General features: G+C 43.1%; 1 protein-coding gene across 3 annotated transcripts in view; it reads right to left on the bottom strand.

Moving 5' to 3' along the window:
* The window catches only part of Cemip (cell migration inducing hyaluronidase 1), a 175,975-nt gene that overhangs the window by 92,544 nt on the left and 67,788 nt on the right, over nucleotides 1-15,643 (bottom strand). Inside the window, exon 1 of one of the 3 annotated variants that reach the window (XM_047542052.1) lies at nucleotides 12,009-12,066. The exons of the other annotated variants lie outside the window; for them this stretch is intronic. The gene's annotated coding sequence lies outside the window, so the exon portion shown is untranslated. Of the gene's footprint in view, nucleotides 1-12,008; nucleotides 12,067-15,643 lie in introns of those variants that run through there. 3 annotated transcript variants of the gene reach the window in all.

Here is a 15,643-nt window from a genome sequence, read left to right as displayed (position 1 = left end):
GTGTCTGGAAGCTGGGTTGGAATGTCATAAGGCAGGACCTGGCAGCAGTTCAGAGCACACAGCCTTCCTCCCAGGCTCCTGTTCTCAGGCTCACACAAACCCAGGAAGGGCAGAGTCAGGGAGTGTTTGCACAGCAGATAGGCTTTCTCCACTCCTCCCTCTGCCCGGCTGGAGTGGAGGCGAAAGAGCAGCTTGATTTGGGTTCAAGTTTGGGCCGGAGTCCTCTTTGATCTGAGAGACTTGTCTTTCCTGGGTTATTTATTTGTAGAAACCCCTCTGGTTTCCTATCACTTCAAATATACCTACAGGAAGCCATGGCAGGTGGAGTTCTAACGCAGAGGCCTGTTTTACTGCCCTGGGTGCCATGGGTTCATTATGTTACCTGGATCCCCATACACTGGTGTGACTCTGCAGCCCTGGGCTATGGAACAAAAGCCATGCTGTATGGAAGAAAATTTTTCGGTGAAGCTGAAAAGAATGAGTACTGGAAACAAGGCAAGGGGACTCTGGGCCTCACCTTTCTCTTTGTGAAGTAAAACCCAAGGAAATGCATATTTTAGTGCTCGCTCAGGGCCACAAGAGCTATGACAGAGATAAGTACGGATGCTGTGACTGTTTGCAGAAATTGCCCTCCCAGTCCTGGGCTCTGGGGCCCCTGGCTGGCCACTAGGGGACCCCAGGCTCCACATAATTTCTTCTCCCAGCAATCCAACATTTTACTATGAAAGCATTCAAGCACACAGCCAAGTTTTAAGAAATCCACAGGGAATATTATCATACCCACAACCCACCTGGTACCAGTAACATTTTGCTATATTTGCTTTGTCACACATCTGTCCAGCTCTCCATCCCTCTATCCATCCAGAAATCAATCTTATGTTTTTAGATGCATTTCAAAGCCCTTTGAAAACACCAATACATTTTCCCTTGAATGTTTCAACTTGTATTTATTATTAACTAGAGTTCAACATTCATTTGAATTTTTAATCTTTTAAGGTAAAATTTGCCAAATGCACATGTAAGGCTTCTTTCTCTTAGCATGTTTCTGAGACACATCATGTTGTTGCATGTTCATTTCTTAGAAATGCTAAGTAATGTCCAATTGTGCTAATATACTATTCTACACAATAACTTTAATATTTCTAGGCCACTCCACACAAAACAGGATTGCTGAATGAAAGAGGTACAACTTTGTCATGAAAACACAGCCACAGGAAGCAGTGTTTGCCACTGGTTTTCACAAACTCAACAAGAGGCAGTGACAGTAGGTGTGCTGGGTTCAAATACCAGCTCTGTCACTTACCAATTCTGTGAAACTGGGCAAGTCCTGATATTGTAGACCCTGTAATCTGTGGGGTATATGTTCCATGTGCCCCAGTGGGTGCCTAAAACCATGGAGAGCACTAACGTTTATTACATTCAAGGAAGCTTTGAAACCATTATTAAGTAAATGAAGGATTACTGGAAAACAACTACTGCAGTACAATTTAATATTTTTGTACTGTGATTGACTATGGGTAACTGAAACCACAGAAAAGGAAACCATAGACAAGAGAGAGACTCCTGTACCTCTGTGTTCTCCAGCTTCCTCATCTGAAAGATGCTGGACATAACAGAGTATCCCAAAATGACTATTGTGAGCAATAGTGAGGTAAATTGGAAGCAATTGGCAGGTCACCTGGTAAGTGTTCAACAAATGTCACCATATGTTGATAAAGGGAAGTCTTGACCTTTAAAAGACCCAGTCTATGCCACCTAGTGACTTCGAGACTCTGGGAAATTTCCATAGGCTCCTTTTAAAATAGGAATGCTTCATAATATTTTATGATATTATCTTGTGGCTTTATTTTTCCTCTTCCTGTTTTTCCTCTCTTCCTCCCACTACCTCTCTTCAACTTGTAAAGCTGAGATTCCTCTCCAGCACATAGGTCATGTTACTATCTTTTGCCTAATGGAGGTGACAAGAGAATCCAAAGCACATACAAAGTGCTTAGGGAAGCCCCAGGTATGCAATGAATTCTCCATAAATATTACCTTCCATTGCCAGCTGTGCTCTTTGAAAGGGCAGATCAGTGACAGATTCACATTTACTGAAAGCAAACATGGATGCTCAAAGGAATACTTTTGAGAGTTTTGTCCTGAGAATTAAAGACCCCAGACACACAGGTCAGCCTCTGGCTCCCTGCCGGACAGAGGCTATTAAAAACGGAATTCAAGGGGAGTGACTACAAAATGCTTGAAGCACCTCCTGGGCCTTCAGCCTAGTCCCCAGGGGCTGCAGCCCACACAAGGTTCCTAGCCAAGAGCAACTGCCAGGCAGCGACAGAGTGAGGCCTCAGGCTCTGACTGCCTTCGCTAAGCTGAGCTATGGCTCAGGACACTGGCCTGGGTTCAGTCCAAGTTGGCTGTGTTGCCTAAGATCTTCCAGAGTCTTCCGCTGGAAAAAGTTATTCCTTACTTTTCACCATAAAATGAGAAAGAGTGGTCCTGGCTGAGAGAGGAGGTGACTGTCCTTAGGGGGCAGTACTTTGGAGGTTCAGTGAGGGCCTGCAGAGGCCCAGGGGATCATGCCTGGCTTTGATATGAACCTGGGCCTATCTGACCCAGCTTTTCCCTGCAGGTCAGTTTGTTTCTCAGAATTGTGCCTTCAGGAGGGATCTTAGAACCAGAAGAACATGTAAAAATCTTCTCTTTTAGGTGTTTTATTTTTGTTTGTTTGGTTTGGTTTGGTACTGGGGACTGAACCCAGGGGCACTTTACCACTAAGCCACATTGCCAGTCCTTTCTATATTTTATTTTAAGACAGGGTTTTGTTAAGTTGCTTAGGACCTTGCTAAATGACTGAGGCTGGTTTTGAACTTGCAGTCTTCCTGCCTCAGTCTCCCAAGTAGCTGGGATTACAGGTGTGCACCACTGCACATGGCTCTTTCAACTACTTTTAAGCCTACATTTTTATAAACTATATTCAGCTCACTGTGCAATAGGTCACCAGAACTGACTCGTCTCTCTAACTGTATCTCTACTTTTTGACCTAGGTCTCCCCTTCCCATGTGTGTGTGTTTGTGTGTTTTTTCACATTTTTTTACTGATGCATTATAATTACACATAATAGTGGGATTCTGTGTTACATATTTGTACATGTACACCCAATACCAATATAGTTTGGTCAATATCATTCCTCAGTATTTCCCCATTTCCCCTTTCCCTCTCTTCTTTCCCCCTGTATCTTCTTCTTCTTCTTCTTCTTCTTCTTCTTCTTTTTTAAATACTGGGGATTAAACCTAGAAGCATGTAATACCTGAGTCACATCCCCAGCCCGTTTTATTTTTTATTTTGAGACAGGGCCTTGCTAATTTCCTGAGGCTGGCTTTTTTTTTTTTTTTTTTTTTTTTTTTTTTTTAATTACGAAAACATTCCAATTGCTTTTATTTTTTTTTTTTTAATTTATTTATTTTTTTTACGTTTACATAGGGTAATGATGTTTATTATATTTTTCCCCTCCCCCCCACCCCTCCCACCCCCCCCCCCCCTCTTTTCCCTCTACACAGTCCTTCTTTCCTTCATTCTTACTGCTCTCCTTAGCCTAACTCTAAACCTAACCCTAAACCTAATGCTAGCCCCTCCCACCCCCATTATATGTCCTCATCCGCTTATCAGCGAGATCATTTGTCCTTTAGTTTTTTGAGATTGGCTTATCTCACTTAGCATGATATTCTCCAATTTCGACCATTTGCCTACAAATGCCATAATTTTATCATTCTTCATTGCGGAGTAATATTCCATTGTATAAATATGCCACAGTTTCTTTATCCATTCATCAACTGAAGGGCATCTAGGTTGGTTCCACAATCTGGCTATGGTGAATTGAGCAGCAATGAACATTGATGTGGCTGTATCTCTGTAGTATGCTGATTTTAAGTCCTTTGGGTATAGGCCAAGGAGTGGGATAGCTGGGTCAAATGGTGTTTCCATTCCAAGCTTTCTGAGGAATCTCCACACTGCTTTCCAGAGTGGTTGCACTAATTTGCAACCCCACCAGCAATGTATGAGTGTTCCTTTTTCACCACATCCTCGCCAACACCTATTGTTGCTTGTATTCTTGATAATCGCCATTCTAATTGGGGTGAGATGAAATCTTAGGGTGGTTTTGATTTGCATTTCCCTTATTACTAGGGATGTTGAACATTTTTTCATATATCTGGTGATTACTTGTACATCTTCTTCTGTGAAGTGTCTGTTCATTTCCTTAGCCCATTTGTTGATTGGATTATTTGTATTCTTCGTGTAGAGTTTTTTGAGTTCTTTATAGATTCTGGAAATTAGCGCTCTATCTGAGGTATGGTTGGCAAAGATATTCTCCCACTCTGTAGGCTCTCTCTTCACAATTCTGATAGTTTCCTTTGCTGAGAGAAAGCTTTTTAGTTTGAATCTATCCCAGTTGTTTATTCTTGCTTTTATTTCTTGTGCTATGGGAGTCCTGTTAAGGAAATCTGATCCTGAGCCAACAAGTTGAAGATTTGGACCTACTTTTTCTTCTATAAGATGCAGGGTCTCTGGTCTGATTCCGAGGTCCTTGATCCATTTTGAGTTGAGTTTTGTGTAGGGTGAGAGATAGGGGTTTAGTTTCATTCTATTGCATATAGTTTTCCAGTTTTCCCAGCACCATTTGTTGAAGAGGCTATCTTTTCTCCATTGCATATTGTTGGAACCTTTGTCTAGTATGAGAAAATTGTATTTATTTGGGTTTGTGTCCATGTCCTCTATTCTGTACCATTGATCTACCTGTCTATTTTGGTACCAATACCATGCTGTTTTTGTTACTATTGCTTTGTAGTAGAGTTGAAGATCTGGTATTGCAATACCCCCTGCTTCGCTCTTGCTACTGAGGATTGCTTTAGCTATTCTAGGTTTTTTATTCTTCCAGATGAATTTCATAATTGCTTGCTCTATTTCTGCGAGGTACATCATTGGGATTTTAATTGGAATTGCATTGAATCTGTATAGAACTTTAGGTAGTATAGCCATTTTGACGATATTAATTCTGCCTATCCAGGAACATGGGAGATCTTTCCATCTTCTAAGGTTTTCTTGAATTTCTTTCTTTAGTGTTCTGTAGTTCTCATTGTAGAGGTCTTTCACCTCTTTTGTGAGATTGATTCCCAAGTATTTTATTTTTTTCGATGCTATTGTGAATGGAGTAGTTTTCCTAATTTCTCTTTCTGAAGATTCATCACTTATGTATAAAAATGCATTGGATTTATGAGCATTGATCTTGTAACCTGCTACTTTACTGAATTCACTTATGAGTTCTAAAAGTTTTCTGGTGGAATTTCCAGGTTCCTCTAAATATATAATCATGTCATCAGCGAACAGGGATAGTTTGAGTTCTTCTTTTCCTATTCGTATCCCTTTAATTTCTTTGGTTTGTCTGATTGCTCTGGCTAGAGTCTCAAGGACGATGTTGAATAGAAGCGGTGAAAGAGGGCATCCCTGCCTTGTTCCAGTTTTTAGGGGGAACGCTTTCAGTTTTTCACCATTTAGAATGATATTAGCCATGGGCTTAGCGTAGATGGCCTTTATAATGTTTAGGAATGTTCCCATTACCCCAATTTTTTCTAGTGTTTTGAGCATGAAGGGATGCTGTATTTTATCAAATGCTTTTTCTGCATCTATTGAAATAATCATGTGATTCTTAACTTTAAGTCTGTTGATATGGTGAATGACATTTATTGATTTCCGAATGTTGAACCAACCTTGCATCCCTGGGATAAAACCCACTTGATCGTGGTGCACTATCTTTTTAATATATATTTGTATGCGATTTGCTAAAATTTTGTTGAGAATTTTTGCATCGATGTTCATTAAGGATATTGGTCTGAAATTTTCTTTCCTTGATGTGTCTCTGTCTGGTTTAGGTATCAGGGTGATATTGGCTTCATAGAACGAGTTTGGTAGGGTTCCCTCCTCTTCTATTTCATGGAATAGTTTGAGGAGTATTGGAATGAGCTCTTCTTTAAAGGTTTTATAGAACTCGGCTGAGAACCCATCTGGTCCTGGACTTTTCTTTGTTGGTAGGCTTTTGATGACCTCTTCTATTTCATTGCTTGAAATTGGTTTATTTAAGTTGTGTATGTCCTCCTCGTTCAGTTTAGGTAGTTCATATGTCTCTAGAAATTTGTTGATGTCTTCAAGGTTTTCTGTTTTGTTGGAGTATAGATTTTCGAAATAGCTTCTAATTATGTTTTGTATTTCACTCGTGTCTGTTGTGATGTTTCCTTGTTCATTCCGAATTTTAGTAATTTGAGTTTTCTCCCTCTTTCTCTTTGTTAGTGTGGCTAAGGGTTTATCAATTTTATTTATTTTTTCAAAGAACCAACTATTTATTTTATTAATTTTTCCGATTGTTTCTTTTGTTTCGATTTCGTTGATTTCGGCTCTGATTTTAACTATTTCCTGTCTTCTACTACTTTTGGTATTGGTCTGCTCTTCTTTTTCTAGTGCTTTGAGCTGTAGTGTTAACTCGTTTATTTGTTGATTTCTACTTCTTTTTTTGAATGCACCCCATGAAATAAATCTTCCTCTAAGTACTGCTTTCATAGTGTCCCAGAGATTTTGATATGATGTGTCTTTGTTCTCGTTTACTTCTAAGAATTTTTTTATTTCCCTCCTGATGTCTTCTGTTATCCATTCATCATATAATAGTGTATTATTTAGTCTCCAGGTATTGGAGAAGTTTCTGTTTTTTATTCTGTCATTTATTTCTAGTTTCAATCCATTATGATCTGATAGAGTACAAGGTAGTATCTCTATCTTCTTGTATTTACTAACAGTAGCTTTGTGGCATAAAATATGGTCTATTTTAGAGAAGGATCCATGTGCTGCTGAGAAGAAAGTGTATTCATTCTTTGTTGGATGGTATATTCTATATATGTCCGTTAAGTCTAAGTTGCTGATTGTGTTGTTGAGATCTATAGTTTCTTTATTCAATTTTTGTTTGGACGATCTATCCAGTGGTGAGAGAGGTGTGTTAAAATCGCCTAGTATTATTGTGTTGTGGTCTATTTGATTTCTGGAATTGAGAAGGATTTGTTTGACGTACGTGGATGAGCCAATGTTCGGGGCATAGATATTTATGATTGTTATGTCTTGCTGATTTATGCTTCCCTTAAGCAGCATGTAATGTCCTTCTTTATCCCTTCTGACTAGTTTTGGTTTGAAGTCCACATTATCTGAGAGGAGGATGGATACTCCAGCTTTTTTGCTGTGTCCGTGTGCATGGTATGTTTTTCCCCATCCTTTCACCTTTAGTCTATGGGTGTCTCTTTCTATGAGATGTGTCTCTTGCAGGCAGCATATTGTTGGATTTTTCTTTTTAATCCAATCTGCCAGTCTGTGTCTTTTGATTGATGAATTCAGGCCATTAACATTCAGGGTTATTATTGTGATATGATTTGTATTCCCAGTCAATTGACTCATATTTGTTTTTGACATGATTTGGTTTCTCCTTTATTTGGCTATTCCTTTAGGCTAGCGCCTCCTGTTGCTGATTTGCATCGTTGTTTTTCATCTCTTCCTCATGGAATATTTTGCTGAGAATGTTCTGTAATGCTGGCTTTCTTTTTGTAAATTCCTTTAGCTTTTGTTTATCATGGAAGGATCTTATTTCATCGTCAAATTTGAAGGTAAGTTTTGCTGGGTATAAGATTCTTGGTTGGCATCCATTTTCTTTCAGGGCTTGGTATATGTTGTTCCAGGCCCTTCTAGCTTTTAGGGTCTGGATTGAAAAATCTGCTGATATTCTTATTGGTTTCCCTCTGAATGTAATTTGATTCTTTTCTCTCGCGGCCTTTAAAATTCTGTCTTTATTTTGTATGTTAGGTATTTTCATAATAATGTGCCTTGGTGTGGGTCTGTTGTAATTTTGTATGTTTGGAGTTCTATAAGCCTCTTGTACTTGGTTTTCCATTTCGTTCTTCAGATTTGGGAAATTTTCTGTTATTATTTCATTGAATAGATTGTTCATTCCTTTGGTTTGTTTCTCTAAGCCTTCCTCAATCCCAATAATTCTCAAATTTGGCCTTTTCATGATATCCCATAGTTCTTGGAGATTCTGTTCATGATTTCTTACCATCTTCTCTGTTTGTTCCACTTTGTTTTCAAGGTTAAATATTTTGTCTTCAATGTCTGAGGTTCTGTCTTCCAGGTGTTCTATCCTATTGGTTATGCTTTCTATGGAGTTTTTAACTTGGTTTATTGTTTCCTTCATTTCAAGGATTTCAGTTTGGTTTTTTTTCAGTATCTCTAACTCTTTATTGAAATGATCTCTTGCTTCCCGTATTTGGTCTTTTAACTGTTGATTGGTGCGATCATTTAATGCCTGCATTTGCTCTTTCATCTCCTCCTTCAATGCCTGCATTTGCTCTTTCATCTCCTCATTAGCTTCCCTGATCGTTTTAATTACGTACATTCTGAACTCCCTTTCTGACATTTCTTCTGCTCTGCTGTCATTGGGTTTTATTGATGTAGTATCTAGGTTTGTTTGGGACATTTTCTTCCCTTGTTTTCTCATAATGGTCAGTTGTCAGTGGGACCCTGAGATATTGCAGTTTTCCACTATTGGCTTATAGTGTCCCAGTAGATTTCCAGTGTATCACCTCCCAGCCTTCAGTAGCCTGATGTCTTGGAGGAATCTGATAAAGCAGCTCATTCGAAGAATACTGCCCCTAGCCCCCTACTGGTTCCACGTTTTGGAACTGGCTCTGTGCGGAAATGCTCTCACTGTGGGCCTGCACCGTGCAGCTGGCCGTGTGGGAAGAGCCCACTGCCGGAGTGTGGAAGACTACCTTGGGAAGACTCAAGCTGCCCTGCCCGGCTCTGCTAAGCCACCTCTATCTGGGCCTGCCACCCGGGCCGAGCTTTACCCAGTGGGCAGACTCACCCGTGGCTCCACTTCAGTCCGAGTCTCTCAATGCCTCCCCTTCTTAACTCCTGGGTTCTGGAGCGACGGGGGTGCAGTCTCCCTCTAGGCCGCCATCTTGGATCGCCCCGTGAAGAGAGCCCGCAGCCGGAGTGGGCAGAGCCGCCTGAAGAGGTCTCCGGCTGCCCTGACCTTATCCCTGAGGCTGACTGCAGATCGAGCCTCTCCGCTGGTTCTTTGCAGGAGTACACTGCACTGCAGGGGCTCCGGGGCTCGGAGCGTGCTCTGTTCAGACAGGCTCTCACTAGCGGGCCAGTTCCGTTCCGAGAACCCTGAGGCTGGCTTTGAACTTGCAATCTTCCTCCCTCAGACTCCCGAGCTGCTGGGATTACAAGTGTGAAACCACCATGCCCAGTCCCCCTGTATCTTCTTTAGAATAAATTCAACCCTCCCACTGACTAAATGCAGCTCACTTCAGTTTCTAATACTTGCAACCTAAAGCCTTATTTCTTTAGCTCTTTAGGAAATGATCTGACTTTTCTTTCATGGATTTTCAACATGTTATTCTTGTGTGTCTACAGTCCCATTTTTGGTGACCAGGGTATTGTAAGAATGGAGGAAGGGATGTCCTGACTCACATCCTATTCCAGAGTTGAACAGGACTGACCTGCACAGCCTGGGTGGAGATGGTGTAGGAGGGTGATCCTGCCCCACAGCTATTCACACTCCTGTGAGGAGCAGCTCTCCTGTGTTTATTGTTCCATCTATGCTGGAACAAAGACAAGCCAGAAATCCTGCACCTTCCAGACACCTGCACACTTGCACACTCTCTGTCTTCCTCTCCATCAGGACTGGAAATGAAATAAGCACCACCCTGTTCAGCTGATCTCCAGGCTCCTGGCATAAAAGGATAAGAGGAAGAGGGTGAACTATTCCTTAGAGTGTGTCGTGACATGAAAGCAGAAGTGTAAAATCCTTCTTTGAATGAGGACAAAAGATTTTTTAAAGCCACATTTCATTATAAAGGAAAACAATCCCAGAGGAAATGTGGGCAAGCTGACTCAGAAAGTTTCCCACACCATAAAAAAGTTGCTGGAGCTGGGTGCAGTGGTGCATGTCTATAATCTCAGTGACTCAGGAGGCTGAGGCAGGAGGATTGCTAATTCAAGGCCAGCCTTAGAAAATCAGTGAGATCCTGTCACAAAATAAAAAATAAAAAGGACTGGGGTTGTAGGTCAGTGTAGAGCAACCCTGGGTACCAAAGAAGGGCAGATCAAGTTGCCATCCTCAACAGGAAACTAACTATTGCTCTCAGTATCTATCATTCATATCTCTCCAATTAAAAAAAAATTGAAAGCAGTTTCTTTCTTTTTTTTTTTTTTTTTTTTTTTGGGTGCTGGGGATCGAACTCAGGGCCTTGTGCTTACAAGGCAAACACTCTACCAACTGAGCTATCTCCCCAGCCCCTGAAAGTAGTTTCTAAATCCTGAAAAGTTCAGATTCTAATTCAAGTGACTTGAATCAAGGATCTTCTATGTGCCAGACATTGAGCTATTCACTTATAATCCAGCGTTAAGTGATTGATCTGAATTTACACAATCAGTAAGTGATAGATCTGTTCTACCATTTTCATTATTGAACTCTGAAGACACTGCATTTTCTCCACCAATCTGCTAAACAACTGACAGTTGATTACAGTACAGCAACAAACTCTTAGTAGCCCCTTCCTACCTAACAGACGTAGCCTCCCTCTCTTAAACATTCTCCATTCACCTTGAAGTTCTACCTGTGGCTTCCTCCCTCTTCATCTCTCAATTCTGGTCCCCAGCACAAGATTTCTATCTCCTAGACATTCATAGTAGCCTCCTGACCCATCCACCAGTCTCCATTCTCTTCCTGCTTCTCTTCCGTCCCCACCATTGCCAGAATACTTTTTCTCCAAGACAGGTTCTACATTTTAACCTTCTGACTATTCTAGAGCACTGTAAATCAGTCTTTCAATGCCCTCTGTGCACTGACAGTCTGAGCTTTTTCTCACATGGCTTTTTGTGCCTTAAAGGAACCCTTCCACCCCTCAAGGGGACATATAGTCACCACTTTCCAGAGTCTTTAGTGGAGTCTCAAGAGAAACCAGGGTTGGGGCTGTAGCTTCATGGTGGAGCACTTGCCTAGCACACGTGAGGCCCTGGGTTGGATCCTCAGCACCACATAAAAATAAATAAAGGTATAAAAAAATAAACAATAAAAGATAAGTTAAAAAATGAGGAACCAAGCACTTTCTTCCTTATTTCCCATCTCTACTGAGCATTTTACTATTATGCTACTCTTAGTAGCATTTTACTACTATTATGATAATGGAATGTTATTCACATCTCTCCCATGCTAGAATGTGAACTACTGGAAGGCAGAGAGTCTTATCCTTTTCACCTTCATATCTCCAGTCCAGGGTCTGGCACAAAATCAAAATTCGGTAAATGTTTGCTAAATAACAGAATCAATGCTCGACAGATCAATAAACAAATGACTCACCAAGAGAGAGGGTCACTGGCACATCTCTCTGTCTCCTCCCTCGTTGTTCCTTCCCTGGTCTTGCTGTGGAGGGGTGGTGGACCTCAAGACTGTTCACCCACCTCCACCTTTATAGAACTCTCTCTCTCCCTCTCTCATATGATCCCTGTAGGGACTCCTATGGGGTCAATACTGCCCTGGCATTGGCCCCAGTTGACAGGTCCACAAATGAATGCCTGATCCAAGCCAGATCTTCAAGTCACTTCCCAGGGAATTTGGGGCTGCAGTCACCCTCTCAGCTTCCCCCTTCCCTATGGGCATTAGAGCCCTGGTTTTACCTGTTCCTGAGGCCTCTGTCCCCCACTGTTCTTCTTCCTATTTGGTTTTTCAATCCCTCCTAGGTTTCTTTGAGCCCTCGCTTTCTCCTTTTGACTTCAGTTACTCTGAATTGGGTTTCTGTCACTGACAACTCCAGAGTAGACAGATCTAGAAGAATATTGGTCTGGTTTATAGTTAAGCATTGCTCTAAAGTCCAGCTGGACCACTGGGGACTGCTCTTCTGTGGCAAGCCTGCTCCACTTACTTCCCCTCGACTTTAGTGGTCACCAAACTTCCTTAACATGTGAAAGCTCCTCACCACCCTTCAGGACCTGTCTCCTAGGTGGAGTGAAGATAAGACACCAATCAAGTTGCTGCTACTCAGGTTCTTCTACACATGTCTCAACCCCTGATGAGGAATCACTGACCTGGTCAGTTCCCACAAAACATATCCCTGTACTGCCCACTATCCACCCACCTGTCTGGTCCACACTCTGCCCACTCCCTGCCAGGACAACCACAACAGACCCTCCCCAGCCCAGCTTACCAACTGAATCTTCCCCAAATACACATTCATTATGTTCCAGTTTTGCTTAAAAGTCTCTAGTGCTGCCCCTCCCCACCACCATTGCCTACAAACTTTTGACAGCAGGAGTGCCCCTTGCCAGTCTTTATTTAGCAGGTGTCAGATATGATGGGCCACCAACTCTCCCTCCAGCAATCCTTGACTTTGCACCTCTCTGTCTTTGCTTGCTCAGCTCCCCGACCCTGGAACCTCCAACCGTCTATTCAGATATTTTGCTTCCTCTGGCATATTTCAATTTGGCCTCGGAATGAAATTTCCCTGATAACTACAATTGGCAGCTCATCCCCTTCTTGCTCTTTCTTGTTCACTCCCTCTACGGTGCCCTGCACTGAAACTCAGGCAACTTTCACATAAAGGGAAACATGTCTTTCACAAACCTCCCATCTACCCCATTCATCTAGCACATGAGGAAGCTGAAGCCAGGGTGAGGGAATGAATGGCCCAAGAGCTCTTGGGTCACTAGGAGAGCAAGTCACTGGTCTTGTTGTGTGAAGGAGGTGAGCAAGAGGGAGGGGACCAGGGTGACTCGGGATTTGTGGCTGGGTGGAGGGAGGGCTCCTTGCCAAGAAAATGGTGAGCAGAGTTCCCAGCTGGCTGGAAGTCCCTCCTAAACTTGAAAAGCTGTTGAGTGACCAAATGTAGCTGTGTATCTATAGCTATGAAGTGGAATAGGTGGGTCCCAGGATCAGGAGGGAGGTTCTTGAAGTCATGGGTGGGACACATGAACTTTGAGTCTGAGCTCTGAGAGCACACAAAAGATCTAGCCTGGGACCCTCTCAGGGAGCTGCTCCCCACAATGCAGACCCTGCACCCTTTCCAATGCAGGCCTGTACCCTTTCCTTCTCCCTGGAAGACCCTTCCCATTTGTGGGCAGGCTGTACCCTTTGGGCCAGCAGAGCTGTCACAGCATTTGAAGTCCCTACCTGGTACATGTGGGGCAAGCACTCCAGGTGCTAGCACCTGGCCATCAGCTAGGCCTGCCACCTGCTCTGTGAAGGGCCCACCTTTCCTTGCCACTGGCAGCTGCCAGCATGGCCTTTGCTCCCACAAGCTCCAAGTTGCCCAGATGGTTTGAGGATTCACGCTCCCTAGGAATGCCAAAAGGTAACTTCCCTTCCTTTCTTATTGATACCCATTAGAAGAATGTCTCCAAGAGAATTCTCTATAAATAGGGTGATGTGAACTGAACTTTATCTGTCTCCCCAGAAATGCCAGTCACTGCCTGAGTTCAGGCTAGGGGGAAAGGCCCCAGGGCTTAGGTCTTGGCATGTGGAGGCTCTTCCCATCCTCACCAGCTGTTCCTAAGCCAAGTCAACAGACCTGTAAGCACATTACAAGGTGTTGAGCAGGTTGTTTGAGGCCAACCCAAGGTGTCAGAGCACCAGACAGGGGCAGCTGAGGGACAGCTGTTCAGGAACCAAATCTCTCATAGGTCCCTTTCCTATAACCATGGAGCATGAGTGATTTCTCTACAGGAAAAAGGTTGTAGCAGCCAGGTGATGAGGCCAGAGTAGGAGAAATCCACATGACTTGAAGAGGCCAAAATGGAAAGACTCTACCTCAGCCTTCTCAGACCTTGCAGAACATGTAGGTTTCTTCTCAGTTTCCCCAGGCTTTCTGGTAAATTCTCCATTTTCTTCTCTGTCGGGGTCATCTGTTTCTCAAAGGAAGATCATTCCCCTTCAGACAGGGTGCAAAGCCCTGTGGCCCACTCTCAGGGCTAAAGTATGTTGTCTCTGCAGGAAGTATTTCAAATAGATGCACAGGTGGGCATGGTGATGCAACCTGTAATCCTGACCATTTGGGAGAATTCCAAGTTCAAGGCCAGCCTCAGCAACTTAGTGAGAACCTGTCTGAAAATAAGAGCATAAAAAGGGCTGGGGATATAGCTCCACCAGCACCCATGGTTTCTATCCCCAGTACTGCCAAAAAGGAAATAAGAAAAAATAGCAGATACTGGAGAGCTGTGCACTATCTCCTTGAAGATCATGGAAGGAGTGACAGGTAGAGCTACTCATCTCCACATCTTGCTGCTCCACACCTGCTGCTCGGGACCTTCTGGCTGAACAGATGGATTGGTTTACATCTGCTACCTGGCTGGTGATCATCTCCCACCCTGCAGCTCTCAGTTGCTCTTGATCATTCTAAACATCTTCATGTGGTTTTGCCACATGAAGAGATGACAGCCTCACTGTAGTCTTCTGAGCCCACGAAGGGAGGACCTATCCTCTGAGTAGCCTTGCTGGCCATGGCTATTGGTGACCACAATCATTGCACAGCACAAACTGCAAGTGACCCTCAAAGGCATCTTACTAGACTGGAAAATACTTGAAATATCTAATCTTGAGGGTCTCAATCGCACATCACACAGTGCTGATCACCACTTTTGGCCCACTACTCAGCAGTTCTAAGTTTTCCTTCTCTTCACAGAGCTGCTGCCAAAGTCCAGGCGTCAGTGTTCCTGGAAGTCTCTGTTGGCTCACAGCTTGGTCCATGGTATTCTTACTCCCATGGGGCCTGATGTTCCCTTGTCACTCAATCCCCAAGCTACATCAGTACCTAGCACACTTCCAAAATACACAGATTCATGAGCCCTTTACTGGAGATCTTGATTCTGTATGTTCTGGAATGGGACCCAGGACTTGACCATTTTCAAGGGACTTCAAGGTTCTGATGCATGGTCAGTTAAGGGAAACCACTGACCATAGCCCTCAAGATGTTGCACCAGAATGAGAATGATCACCAGGTTTTAATGTTGCAGCTAACAAACAGATCTTCACACTTATTCTTAGGTAACTTTCTGCTCATTTCAGTTTCCTAAGGTCTTTCCAATCTTGAGCTTGTTATCTGAATCCTTTGCCAGCCAGTGGTACCAGAAACCTGGACAGGCAGTTCATCCTCATTTCCATTCAAGCAAGAAAAGAAACAAGCTAGCCTCTAAACTGCTACTAGTCACCACGCAGTGACTTTTCCCAAGGCCTGCTGAAGCCTAGCCTGGGCAGAGTCATGAAGGAGATGGCAGTGGGTAAGATTGGTCACTCTGGAGTTTGCTTCCCTGCCCTGCTCTGGCCTCAGACTCTGCCAATCATTGCTCCAGCAAGTCACTTGGACTCTCAGAAACTGTTTCCTCCTTTGGAAATTCCAAACAGTAATAATGCCTGCCCCACAGTGGTCATGAAGATTAAATAAAATGGTACATTTGTAGCACTGAGCTCATTGTCTGGTGCCCAATACAAACATTAACACATTGGTTGTTGCTATGATAGTATAAACCAAAGTTTTTGGTCCCAGAACCCATTAACACCACCAACCCC

This window comes from Sciurus carolinensis, chromosome 2 (assembly GCF_902686445.1).
Source record: "Sciurus carolinensis chromosome 2, mSciCar1.2, whole genome shotgun sequence".
Lineage (NCBI taxonomy): Eukaryota > Metazoa > Chordata > Mammalia > Rodentia > Sciuridae > Sciurus > Sciurus carolinensis.
Note: the sequence above shows the minus strand (reverse complement) of the source record. Positions and strands in the feature narration are given on the sequence as shown.